Raw genomic sequence first — 13,660 nt, forward strand, 5'->3', positions numbered from 1 at the left:
TTTTATGACCAAAGTTATACAAAAAAGACTAAAGTTATACAAAAATTGGACTAAAGTTATACAAAAAATTGGACTAAAATTATACAAAAATGAACCAAAGTTATACAAAAATGGACCAGAGTTATACAAAAATGGATCACAATTATACAAAAAATTGGACTAAAGTTATACAAAAAATGAACCAAAATTATACAAAAATGAACCAAAGTTATACAAAAATGAACCAAAGTTATACAAAAATGAACCAAAGTTATTCAAAAATCGACCAGAGTTATACAAAAATGCACCAAAGTTATACAAAAATTGGACTAAAGTCATACAACAATGAACTAAAGTTATACAAAAATTGGACTAAAGTTATACAAAAATGAACCAAAGTTATACAAAAATGAACCAAAGTTATACAAAAATGGACCAGAGTATAATTTTGGTTCATTTTTGTATAACTTTAGTGCATTTTTGTATAACTCTGGTTCATTTTTGTATAACTTTGGTTCATTTTTGTATAACTTTGGTTCATTTTTGTATAACTTTAGTCCATTTTTTGTATAACTTTGGTGCATTTTTGTATAACTCTGGTCGATTTTTGTATAACTTTTGTTCATTTTTTGTATAACTTTGGTTCATTTTTGTATAACTTTGGTTCATTTTTGTATAACTTTGGTTCATTTTTTGTATAACTTTAGTCCAATTTTTTGTATAACTTTAGTCTTTTTTTGTATAACTTTGGTCTATTTTTGTATAACTTTGGTTCATTTTTGTATAACTCTGGTGCATTTTTGTATAACTTTGGTTCATTTTTGTATAACTTTGTTGCATTTTTGTATAACTCTGGTGCATTTTTGTATAACTCTGGTCCATTTTTGTATAACTTTGGTTCATTTTTGTATAACTTTGGTTCATTTTTTGTATAACTTTAGTCCAATTTTTGTATAACTCTGGTGCATTTTTGTATAACTCTGGTCCATTTTTGTATAACTTTGGTTCATTTTTGTATAACTTTAGTCCATTTTTGTATAACTTTAGTCCATTTTTGTATAACTCTGGTTCATTTTTGTATAACTTTAGTTCATTTTTGTATAACTTTAGTCCATTTTTTGTATAACTTTGGTGCATTTTTGTATAACTCTGGTCGATTTTTGTATAACTTTTGTTCATTTTTTGTATAACTTTGGTTCATTTTTGTATAACTTTGGTTCATTTTTGTATAACTTTGGTTCATTTTTTGTATAACTTTAGTCCAATTTTTTGTATAACTTTAGTCTTTTTTTGTATAACTTTGGTCTATTTTTGTATAACTTTGGTTCATTTTTGTATAACTCTGGTGCATTTTTGTATAACTTTGGTTCATTTTTGTATAACTTTGTTGCATTTTTGTATAACTCTGGTGCATTTTTGTATAACTCTGGTCCATTTTTGTATAACTTTGGTTCATTTTTGTATAACTTTGGTTCATTTTTTGTATAACTTTAGTCCAATTTTTTGTATAACTCTGGTGCATTTTTGTATAACTCTGGTCCATTTTTGTATAACTTTGGTTCATTTTTGTATATCTTTAGTCCATTTTTGTATAACTTTAGTCCATTTTTGTATAACTCTGGTTCATTTTTGTATAACTTTAGTTCATTTTTGTATAACTTTAGTCCATTTTTGTATAACTTTGGTGCATTTTTGTATAACTCTGGTCGATTTTTGTATAACTTTTGTTCATTTTTTGTATAACTTTGGTTCATTTTTGTATAACTTTGGTTCATTTTTGTATAACTTTGGTTCATTTTTTGTATAACTTTAGTCCAATTTTTTGTATAACTTTAGTCTTTTTTTGTATAAATTTGGTCTATTTTTGTATAACTTTGGTTCATTTTTGTATAACTCTGGTGCATTTTTGTATAACTTTGGTTCATTTTTGTATAACTTTGTTGCATTTTTGTATAACTCTGGTGCATTTTTGTATAACTCTGGTGCATTTTTGTATAACTCTGGTCCATTTTTGTATAACTTTGGTTCATTTTTGTATAACTTTGGTTCATTTTTTGTATAACTTTAGTCCAATTTTTTGTATAACTTTGGTTCATTTTTGTATAACTTTGGTTCATTTTTGTATAACTTTAGTCCATTTTTTGTATAACTTTGGTGCATTTTTGTATAACTCTGGTCGATTTTTGTATAACTTTTGTTCATTTTTTGTATAACTTTGGTTCATTTTTGTATAACTTTGGTTCATTTTTGTATAACTTTGGTTCATTTTTTGTATAACTTTAGTCCAATTTTTTGTATAACTTTAGTCTTTTTTTTTATAACTTTGGTCTATTTTTGTATAACTTTGGTTCATTTTTGTATAACTCTGGTGCATTTTTGTATAACTTTGGTTCATTTTTGTATAACTTTGTTGCATTTTTGTATAACTCTGGTGCATTTTTGTATAACTCTGGTCCATTTTTGTATAACTTTGGTTCATTTTTGTATAACTTTGGTTCATTTTTTGTATAACTTTAGTCCAATTTTTTGTATAACTCTGGTGCATTTTTGTATAACTCTGGTCCATTTTTGTATAACTTTGGTTCATTTTTGTATAACTTTAGTCCATTTTTGTATAACTTTAGTCCATTTTTGTATAACTCTGGTTCATTTTTGTATAACTTTAGTTCATTTTTGTATAACTTTAGTCCATTTTTTGTATAACTTTGGTGCATTTTTGTATAACTCTGGTCGATTTTTGTATAACTTTTGTTCATTTTTTGTATAACTTTGGTTCATTTTTGTATAACTTTGGTTCATTTTTGTATAACTTTGGTTCATTTTTTGTATAACTTTAGTCCAATTTTTTGTATAACTTTAGTCTTTTTTTGTATAACTTTGGTCTATTTTTGTATAACTTTGGTTCATTTTTGTATAACTCTGGTGCATTTTTGTATAACTTTGGTTCATTTTTGTATAACTTTGTTGCATTTTTGTATAACTCTGGTGCATTTTTGTATAACTCTGGTGCATTTTTGTATAACTCTGGTCCATTTTTGTATAACTTTGGTTCATTTTTGTATAACTTTGGTTCATTTTTTGTATAACTTTAGTCCAATTTTTTGTATAACTCTGGTGCATTTTTGTATAACTCTGGTCCATTTTTGTATAACTTTGGTTCATTTTTGTACAACTTTGGTTCATTTTTGTATAACTTTAGTCCATTATTGTCTTAGATGAAAAAAATATCTCACAAAAAAAAAACGAGATTTAAAACACGAAAAAAAAAAAAAAAAAGTGACGAAATAAACCGAGACGCAAAATCTGGAAAAAAAAAAAAAAAAAAAAAAAAAAAAAAAAAACGAGTTTATATAATTACCGACGGCGGTGGTGGCGGTGGATGTGGGCGGTGGGTGGTGTCGGTTGGGATAGTGGTGGGTGGTGGTGAATGAGGAAGAGAGAAATGAATGATTTATTTGGTTTTTTGATTTATTTGGATTTTTTGATTTATTTGGATTTTTTGGGTTTTTTTATTTATTTGGATTTTTTGGGTTTTTTTTATTTATTTGGATTTTTTGGGTTTTTTATTTATTTGAATTTTTTGGGTTTTTTTTTTGAGGTTTTGAGAGAAGAGAAGAGTGAAATGTGTGAGATGAGAGAGAAATGGGTGGGTAGAAAACAAATATATAGTAAATTAGTGGTTAATTAGGGTGGATTAGTAAAGTGTGTTAATTTGCTTGTATAATGACTTTTGATGGGTTCATCTCATCCCTCCATCTCCCTCCATCCAATGGCTCACAAAAGACCTTATGGACTCAATATATATCATGGCCTTACATGATCTCTTCTCTTCTCTTTCTCTCTCTCTCTATATATATATATATATATATATATATATATATATATATATATATATATATATATATATATATATATATATATATATATATATATATATATATAGAGAGAGAGAGAGAGAGAGAGAGAGAGAGAGAGAGAGAGAGAGAGAGAGAGAGAGAGAGAGAGAGAGAGAGAGAGAGAGAGAGAGAGAGAGAGTGGTTCTTCTAAGGTCCTTACATCCATTGAGTCCCTAAGTCCTTATAAGGGCCTTTGGATGGAAGGGATGGAGGGATGAGATTACATCTCAATGGAGGGCTACAATTCTCCCTCCCTAATCTTCTTCCCTAATTGTGTATAACTCTACCTAATTGTGTACAACTCTTCCACCATTCTAATCTCCCAACTCACTTCCTCATTCACTCATCCTTTCTCATTTCTCACATTCACTCTTTCTCTCTCATTTTCTCTCACCCTCTCTAAACAAAAAAAAAAAAACCAAGCTATACAAAAAAACCCAAACTAAAACAAAACAAAAAAAAACCAAAAAAACTTCCCCCAAAAACCCCCACACCACCCCCGCACAACCCCGCACCACCACACACAACCCCGCACCACCCCCTAGCACCCGACAACAACAACAAGACGCCGACACCACACACCTGCCGGCCTCCTCTCCAACCCCCGACACCACACACCTGCCGACACCACAGCCCGCTACACCCGGATCCCGACCTCCCTCGATCCGACGACGCCCTCCTTGCTGCCGCCACACACCGACAACCCTCCACCAGCCGCGCACGCTTTCACGACCCGACACACCCAGATCCCGACCTCCCTTCCGCCGTCCTTCCTTTCTCCTCCTCCCGCCGTCCTTCCTTCCTCCGCCGCCCGTCCTTCCTTCCTCCTCCTCCCGTCCTTCCTTCCTCCCCTTTTCCTCTTCCTTTCTCTTTTTTTTTCTTCTTCCCCCGCAACACTTGAATCGTTCCATTTTGTTTCTAATATTTGGGTTTTTTGTTTTTTTTTTGTTTTTATTTTATATGGGTTTTGTTTTATATGGGTTTTGTTTTATTTTGTATGGGTTTTTGTATGGGTTTTGTTTTATTTTCATTGTCCATTTTTTTAATTTTTCAGATTTACTTTATTTTGTTCTTTGTTTTTTGGTTTTTGTTATTTTGATTTTTTGTTTTGTTGAAGTTATACAACCATTCAAGTTTGTTTTGTTGGTTTTTTTGTTTGGTTTGGTTTTGATTTTTCATATTTACTTGATTTTTATAAAAGTTACACTATTTATGACTAAAGTTATACACTTAAAACATTAAAGTTATACATCTTGTCTATTAAAGTTATACTGCTGCGTGCATTAGAGTTATACACACCATATTTAAATTTGGTTTTTTTTTTATTGTTATTTGGTTTATTTGATTTTTCGGGTTTGGTTGGGTTGTTGGTTTTTTGGTTTTATTATTCTTATTTGGTTTTTTGTTTTTGTTATTATGAGTTTTTTTTTGTTTTTGTTATTATTTTTTTTTTCATATTTTTCATATTTATTGTTTGATTTTTTTACTATTTACGATTAAAGTTATACATTTTATGACTAAAGTTATACATTTTATGACTAAAGTTATACATTTTATGACTAAAGTTATACATTTTATGACCAAAGTTATACAAAAAAGACTAAAGTTATACAAAAATTGGACTAAAGTTATACAAAAATTGACTAGAGTTATACAAACCGTGACTAGAGTTATAAAGTGTGACTAGAATTATACGTTGAATCACTAGAGTTATACAAACCGTGACTAGAGTTATACATTGTATGACTAGAGTTATACAAACTGTGACTAGAGTTATACATTGTATGACTAGAGTTATACAAACTGTGACTAGAGTTATACATTGTATGACTAGAGTTATACAAACTGTGACTAGAGTTATACATTGTATGACTAGAGTTATACGTATGTTTTGATTTTATTTTTTTAATTGTTTGGTTTTTTTACTATTTACGACTAAAGTTATACATTTTATGACTAAAGTTATACATTTTATGACTGAAGTTATACTCTTATGGAATAAAGTTATACAATTTTGGACTAAAATTACACAAATTTGGACTAAAGTTATACAATTTTGATTTGAAGTTATACAAAAATAGACCGAGTTATACAAAAATGCACCAAAGTTATACAAAAAATGGACTAAAGTTATAAAAAAATTGGACTAAAGTTATACAAAAATTGGACTAAAGTTATACAAAAATGAACCAAAGTTATACAAAAATGAACAAAGTTATACAAAAATAGACAGAGTTATACAAAAATGCACCAAAGTTATACAAAAAATGGACTAAAGTTATAAAAAAAATTGGACTAAAGTTATACAAAAATTGGACTAAAGTTATACAAAAATGAACCAAAGTTATACAAAAATGAACCAAAGTTATACAAAAATAGACCAGAGTTATACAAAAATGCACCAAAGTTATAAAAAAAATTGGACTAAAGTTATACAAAAATTGGACTAAAGTTCTACAAAAAATTGGACTAAAGTTATACAAAAATGCACCAGAGTTATACAAACATGCACCAAAGTTGTACAAAAATGCACCAGAGTTATACAAACATGCACCAAAGTCCATTTTTGTATAACTTTAGTCCATTTTTTGTATAACTTTGGTCCATTTTTGTATAACTCTGGTGCATTTTTGTATAACTCTGGTGCATTTTTGTATAACTTTAGTCCATTTTTTGTATAACTTTGGTGCATTTTTTGTATAACTCTGGTGCATTTTTGTATAACTCTGGTTCATTTTTGTATAACTTTGGTCCATTTTTGTATAACTTTAATCCATATTTGTATAACTTTAATCCATTTTTGTATAACTTTGGTCCATTTTTGTATAACTTTGGTTCATTTTTGTATAACTTTGGTTCATTTTTTTAAAACTTTAGTCCAATTTTTTGTATAACTTTGGTATATTTTTATATAACTTTGGTTCATTTTTGTATAACTTTACTCCATTTTTGTCTTAGATGAAAAAAAAGTATCTCACAAAAAAAAACGAGATTTAAAACACGAAATCTTAAAAAAAAAGTATAACAAGAAGAGATTTAAGAAAATGACTACAAAATGATAACTAACAAAATAAAATAAAAGACAAAAAAAATAATAAATGGAAAAAACAACTAAAAACATACAAATTAATACAAAACGAAAAAAAAAAAAACGAGTTGAAAAAAAAAAAAAAAAAAAAAGTCAGCGGCGGTGGGCGGCGGCGGTGGGGTGGCGGCGGCGGGGGTGGTGGGTGGTTATTTGGTGTCGGGTGGGGTGGTGGTGGGTGGTGGTGAATGAGGAAGAGAGGAATGAATGATTTATTTGAGTTTTTTGATTTATTTGGATTTTTTGGGTTTTTTATTTATTTGGATTTTTGGGTTTTTTTATTTATTTGGGTTTTTTTTTTAGAGTTTGAGAGAAGAGAGAAATGAAATGTGTAAGATGAAAGAGAAATGGATGAGTGGAAAAGAAATATAAAGTAAATTAGTGATTAATTAGAGTGGATTAGTGAATGAGGAGAGAGATGGTGAGATTAGCTTATAAACACACTTTTTTGGGGTTGATCTCATCCCTCCATCTCCTTCCATCCAATGGCTCATAATAGAACTTATGGACTTTATATTTCTATGGACCTTAGTTGATCCCTTCTATATATATATATATATATATATATATATATATATATATATATATATAGAGGCCGGATCCGGTGAGGCACCTCATTATGGCGAGGCGGCCGGTCTCACCAAATTACTACCTTGGACTCATTTGCATTATACATGGATGGGCTGATTTTGTAATGTTGGACTGAAAAAACAAGGATGAAAATTAGGGGTCAACACAAAACTTTTCATTTGGTCCAAAACACTTTCTCTCTCTAATCTAAAAAAAAGCCCAAATACCTTATTCTCTCTAATCTAAACAAAAGGCCCAAATTCTTTCCTTCCAAAACTAATGAGCTTTCACGGTATACAAAAACACTGGGCGTCGATTTCAAAGAGAGCTACAATATCATCAAATTTGTGAGACGATTTCATCATATTAATCAAATTCTGACAATCAAAGAGGCGAATTCATCAAATTAATCGATTTCTAAGAAGATTTCGAGGTAATTTCCAGGTAATTTCATATTATTTGATGAAAAATTGATTTTCTTAACTTCGTTCATTAATTGATGATATAATGATCAAATTTGAACAAAATCGAATCATTTTGTAAATTTATAAGATCAAAACTGAAGTATTTCGTTAGTTTAGGGTTTGAAGTCGATCAAAACTGAGCAATTGAGCAATTTCGGAATTCGCGGTGTAAAATTTGTTGATTTTGTTAATTAATTCATTAATTGATTATAATTCATTCATTAATAAGGCTCAAATTGACGTTGCAGCTTTAATTTCAATGGAGATTACGGACATTACAATAATCGGTGATAATCTCTTTGTTGAAACAGGTAATCTCCGTTTTTTTCGCTATTTTATGAAGCTGTTTTGCTATTCTCCTGATTTTGTGAATATGTGAGGTTATATTGTGAATCTAATAAGTTATTTCGTAAATCTGAGAAGTTATTCCGTTAATGTAGGCTATAATATCCTGAATTTGATCGAAAATAATCAATTTCGCCCTACTTATTATGGTATTACTGCTGATGTTGCAGGTCTAACTCCGATCGCAACGACTCGATAATAGTGCTATTACAACAGTATTCTGTTTTGTCCCTATTTTATGAATTTGAGACGTTTTTTTGTTCGGTTTTGTGAATCGAGAGGTTATTTTGCGAATCTAGGAGCTAATTTTGTGCATCTGAGAGGATATTTTGAAAATATAAACCGTTCGGTTTTGTGAATCGAGAGGTTATTTTGCAAATCTAGGAGCTAATTTTGTGAATCAGAGAGGTTATTTTGTAAATATAGACGTATTCGGTTTTGTGAATCGAGAGGTTATTTTGCGAATCTATAACATCCCGAAACTTGGATCGTAAGAGAAATTGTTTGACATTGTCTATTTTGTGAATTAGAGTGCTTATTTTGTGAATATAAGAGCTAAATATAATATTCAGAAAACTTAAAAATCTTGTAATTTTTCATCACATAAAATTTCGCAGGCAACATTCAAAAATAAAATAAACTTAAAACAACAACATTCAAAAATAAAATAAACTGAAAAGCTGAAAAATTAAACAAGATATGATATTTGTTTAGTTTATCAATCACCCCTATTTGTTCGAGGCAATGCACATAGAGCAATATTGATATAGCTATAGGTGCGGCGTTCATCCGCATCGCCGAGTGATCTTCCCGCATGTTTAAATGGATATGGGACTCTTCTACATACTTGGAGTGTAGCTAAAATATTGTGAATCAAGCCTTGATGCTACCCATAGAAAGGGCCCCTGAACTCGGGAATAGGTAGCCAGCCATTCAGATCTAGTACGCCCAAATTGCTCGAACTTCTCCTGCAACTTAAAAGCCTGTTTGCAGCCATTGTCATTTGTGCCAAATTGTATTAGTACTATTCCCATAAAATGACAAGTCTGTCTGCAGATAACAGGCACCAAAGACTCTATCTCATAACCTTGGCTCATTAAACAATCTGCCAATTTAGAGAGGTCAGGACAAACATACTTCCCTTTTTGATTCATATAACCTGGAACATTCGCCAAAACACAAGTATAGGGAAATACAAATAAATGAGACATTGTGTGCAAGAGGGATTTTTGAAATGTTTTACAGAAGAGAGAAGAGAGGTTATTGGTATATACTATTATGTTTCAGAAATTAGGTATTTATAGGCACGGTATTTGGCACAATGTCAAAAGTGCCTGTTCACATTACCCATGTATTAAATTTTTTGATTGAATGCTTGATTGTTCAATGTCAAAAGTGCTTGTTCACATTACCCATGTATTAAATTTTTTGATTGAATGGAATCGTTATTAACAAATCAACAAAATATCTAGATACATACAACCCGACCTTTTCTTAAAAGTGAATTCATAATCTTCACCAATTTTTTTTTTTTTTTTTTTTTTAATTATTTGAACTAATAATCTGATACTTTATTTAGTGAATCTCGGATTTTATTTGGTGAATCTCAGCCTATAGTTAGTGAATCTTGGGCCTTATTTTCTGAATCTCTGTTGTTAAACGTTACTGATGCAATTTATTTATTTCTTATAGTTAGTGAATCTTGGAACCTAGTTTGTGAATCTTGGACCCTAGTTTGTGAACCTCAGACCCTTGTTTGTGAATCTTGGGCCTTATTTTCTGAATATTGGGCCTTATTTTCTGAATCTCAGCCTATAGTTAGTGAATCTTGGACCCCAGTTTGTGAAACTAGAAGGTTATTTTGTGAAACCTAAATAACTAATATATACAACCTGGGTAAGATTCACAAACAAGGGTTTGCACAAGTCCGCACCATTTAATGCTTTAATTGTCTTGTATCAGTAATATTGCATGCTTTATTATCTATGGTTGTCCTTGTATTCATACTTATTATGGTGTTCCTACTATTTTGTTAATTTGAAACATTATTATCGTGAAACTGTATTTGTTAATATAAGAGCTAATAAGGCTCAAATTGACGTTCATAGCTTCAATTTCAATGGAGATTGAGACATTACAAAGAATCGATGATATTATTTGTTGAAACAGGTAATCTCCTTTGTTTTCGCTATTATCCTGATTTTGTGAATATGTGAGGTTATTTTCTGAATCTAAGAGTGAATTTTGTAAATCTGATAAGTTATTTCGTGAATGTATGCTATAATATCCTGAATTTGATCAAAATTTATCAATTTCGTCCTACTTATTATAGTGTTCCTGCTAATGTTGCAGGTCTAACTCCTGATACTACAGCGACTCCTGATAAGAGTGCTAGTGCAACAGGTATTCTGTTTTGTCCCTATTTTATGAATTTGAGACGTTATTTTGGTCTGGTTTTGTGAATCTGAGAAGTTTATTTGCGAATCTAGGATCTAATTTTGTGCATCTGAGAGGTTATTTTGAAAAATATAGACTAATATCCCGAAACTTGGTTTGTGACAGAGGAACTTAGATGCTAATATTGTGAAACTTGATTTGTGAATCGCCTATGTTGCTCTGTTTGGCAAAACTTACTAATTGAACCGAAGAAACATCAATCTTTTATGAATTTGAGATGTTATTTTGTTGAGATTGTTTTGCTATTCTCCTTATTTTGTGAATCAGACAGCTTATTTTGTGAATATAAGAGCTAATTATGTGAATTTGATAGGTTATTTAGTGAATATAGACTATAAGATTATGAAGCTTGGTTTGTGGCGGTAGATTGTTTAACATTGTCTATTTTGTGAATCGAGTGCTTATTTTGTAAATATAAGAGCTAATTATTTGTATCTAGTAGGTTATCTATTGAAATATAGACTATAAGATCCTGAAACTTGGTTTGTGGCATAGATTATTAACCTTATATGCTAATATTGTGGAACTTTATTTGTTAATCTCCTATCTTGCACTTTTGGCTTATTTTGTGAATCTACAATTTTCAGTTGTTGATTCCAATGTTAATTGCGGTGAAGCTTCTACCTCTCTTTTGTGTTAACAAGCCCTACAAGACCAACTATTTCCACACCTACTACTCTTATAACTTACACACCGAGTGGCATCCAACAATGGATAAATAGGATTGATGAAAAGTTTACACCAGCGATTGGGAAAACATTTATTGACTTAGACTCGGCGATCTTGTTTTATGAAACGTACGCTGCGTTGCTTGTGGGTTTAAATCAAGGAAATCTTCAAGCAAAAGGTTTCGTGATGATATTATCAGAACAAAGTGCATGGTTTGCAATCGGGAAGGCTGTAATAAGAAGAAAAGACGACCGCCCTAAGCGGTGTTGCGAGAAAAGGCGGATGAATCCGTTGCATCGAAATAACGAAATAGGTAGTACAAAGAGCAAACCGAACAAACCAACTGCTAAACGTAGGGTGAAAAAAGGTGGAGGAGAGGCAGAGAGTTCCAACAAAGCGTCAACCACAAGAATAACAAAGATTAGAAGGTGGGGCTGTCCAGCAATGATAAAGTTCAAGTTCCATGAGAACAAGTACATGGTTGACGTGTTTATTGAGGGTCACAATCACCCGCTTGATGTTGTGAAAAATAAGGAATTTGAGAAACTTGCTGAAAATATCAATGAATTTCATATGCAAATGATTGTCAGCAATTCAAAAGCAAATGTTGGTCCTAGCTTAACACACCAACTATGCACTCAACAATTGGGTGGTTTTCAAAATGTCGGGCAAAAATCAAGCAATTCAAAAATTTTTAGAGGGAAATGAAGTGTCTAATGAACAGTCATGATGGGGAAATGTTCAAATCACGCTTAGACACCCTAGCTGAAACAAAAGGGCTCCACTTTGTTTATGAAAAAGATTCCAAGAATGCATTGACAAGGATTTTCTGGACGAATTGTGACATGCAAAGAGCGTATGCTCTGTTTGGGGATGGAGTTTCATACGACCCAACTTATGGTACAAACAAGTACAACATGACGTTCACGCCTTTCACGGGCATTGACCATCATAAAAGGTCAATCACATTTGCATGTGCTCTTATAGAACATGAAAACGATGAGTCATTCATGTGGGTATTTGACCGAGTTTCTGGCGGCTATGGGTGGAAAGAGCCCAACTACATAATCACCGACGAAGACCAGGAATAATTAATGCGGTTCAGGTATGTTTATGTTGTTTTGTTGATTCTAGTTGGCAATGGAAAATAGGATGGTTGTAATAATTTGTTTGGTTTTTTGTTTATGTGAATCGTAGTGCTTATTATGCGAAACTAGATCATGAATTTGTGAAACTGGGGTAAAAATATGTTTCACGTACTTATATCGCGAATAAGGCACAAAATTTATATAGTCTGAATCCGAGGCTAAGACATGAGATTCACAAAAAAACCCCTGATTTACAAAATAAGCTATAGGATTCACAAAATAAGCTATATGATGTATAGTCCGAATCTGAGGATAAGACTTGAGATTTACATAATAGTGCATCGTATGACTTTGTTATGTGAAACTGCGTGAATTTAGTTATTATAAAATGATGGTGACGGTCGATAATTTGATTTTGTTCATTGCAGCTAAGTTCAAAACAATAAACATCGGTTTTGCATGTGGCACATCATGAAGAAAATAACCGACAAGGTTGGGAGTAAAATTTGTAGAGATACCGACTTTTTAACCCGTCCGAACGGTGTTGTATGGGACGATGACCTGGAGCCCGGGGAATTTGAAGAGAAGTGGCTTAAAGTCATGAAAGATTTCTCCTTGGAAGACAATACGTGGTTGAATGGGAAGTTCGCTGATAGACACACATGGATACCCGCTTATTTTAGAAATGTGCCAATGGGCGGTTTACTACGAACTACACAAAGGTCAGAGAGTGCTAATAGTTTCTTTAAGCGGTTTGAAAACAAATACGGGACATTAACCGAGTTCTTGGTGCGCTATGAAAGCGCCACTGACCACCAAATGCACTCGCTTTGAAGCTCCGTGAAGAGGAGAATGCGAATTCAATCCCGAAACACTTCGTATGGGTCAAAATGGGAGACACAAGCGGTGAGAAGCTATACCCGTGCGATGTTCTATGAGTTCCAAAACCAGGTGAAGCTTTCAATAAATTCCTGCAGTTTGGTTGGATACACTCCTTGAGATCCCGTGACGAACTTTGAAGTGTCGTTAGTTGAGGATGCAAAGAAAGGACTAAAATTTACGATTGAGTGCAGTAGAAGCACGAATGATATAAGGTGCACATGTAAA

The sequence above is a fragment of the Silene latifolia genome, chromosome 6 (assembly GCF_048544455.1).
Source record: "Silene latifolia isolate original U9 population chromosome 6, ASM4854445v1, whole genome shotgun sequence".
NCBI classification, from domain to species: domain Eukaryota; kingdom Viridiplantae; phylum Streptophyta; class Magnoliopsida; order Caryophyllales; family Caryophyllaceae; genus Silene; species Silene latifolia.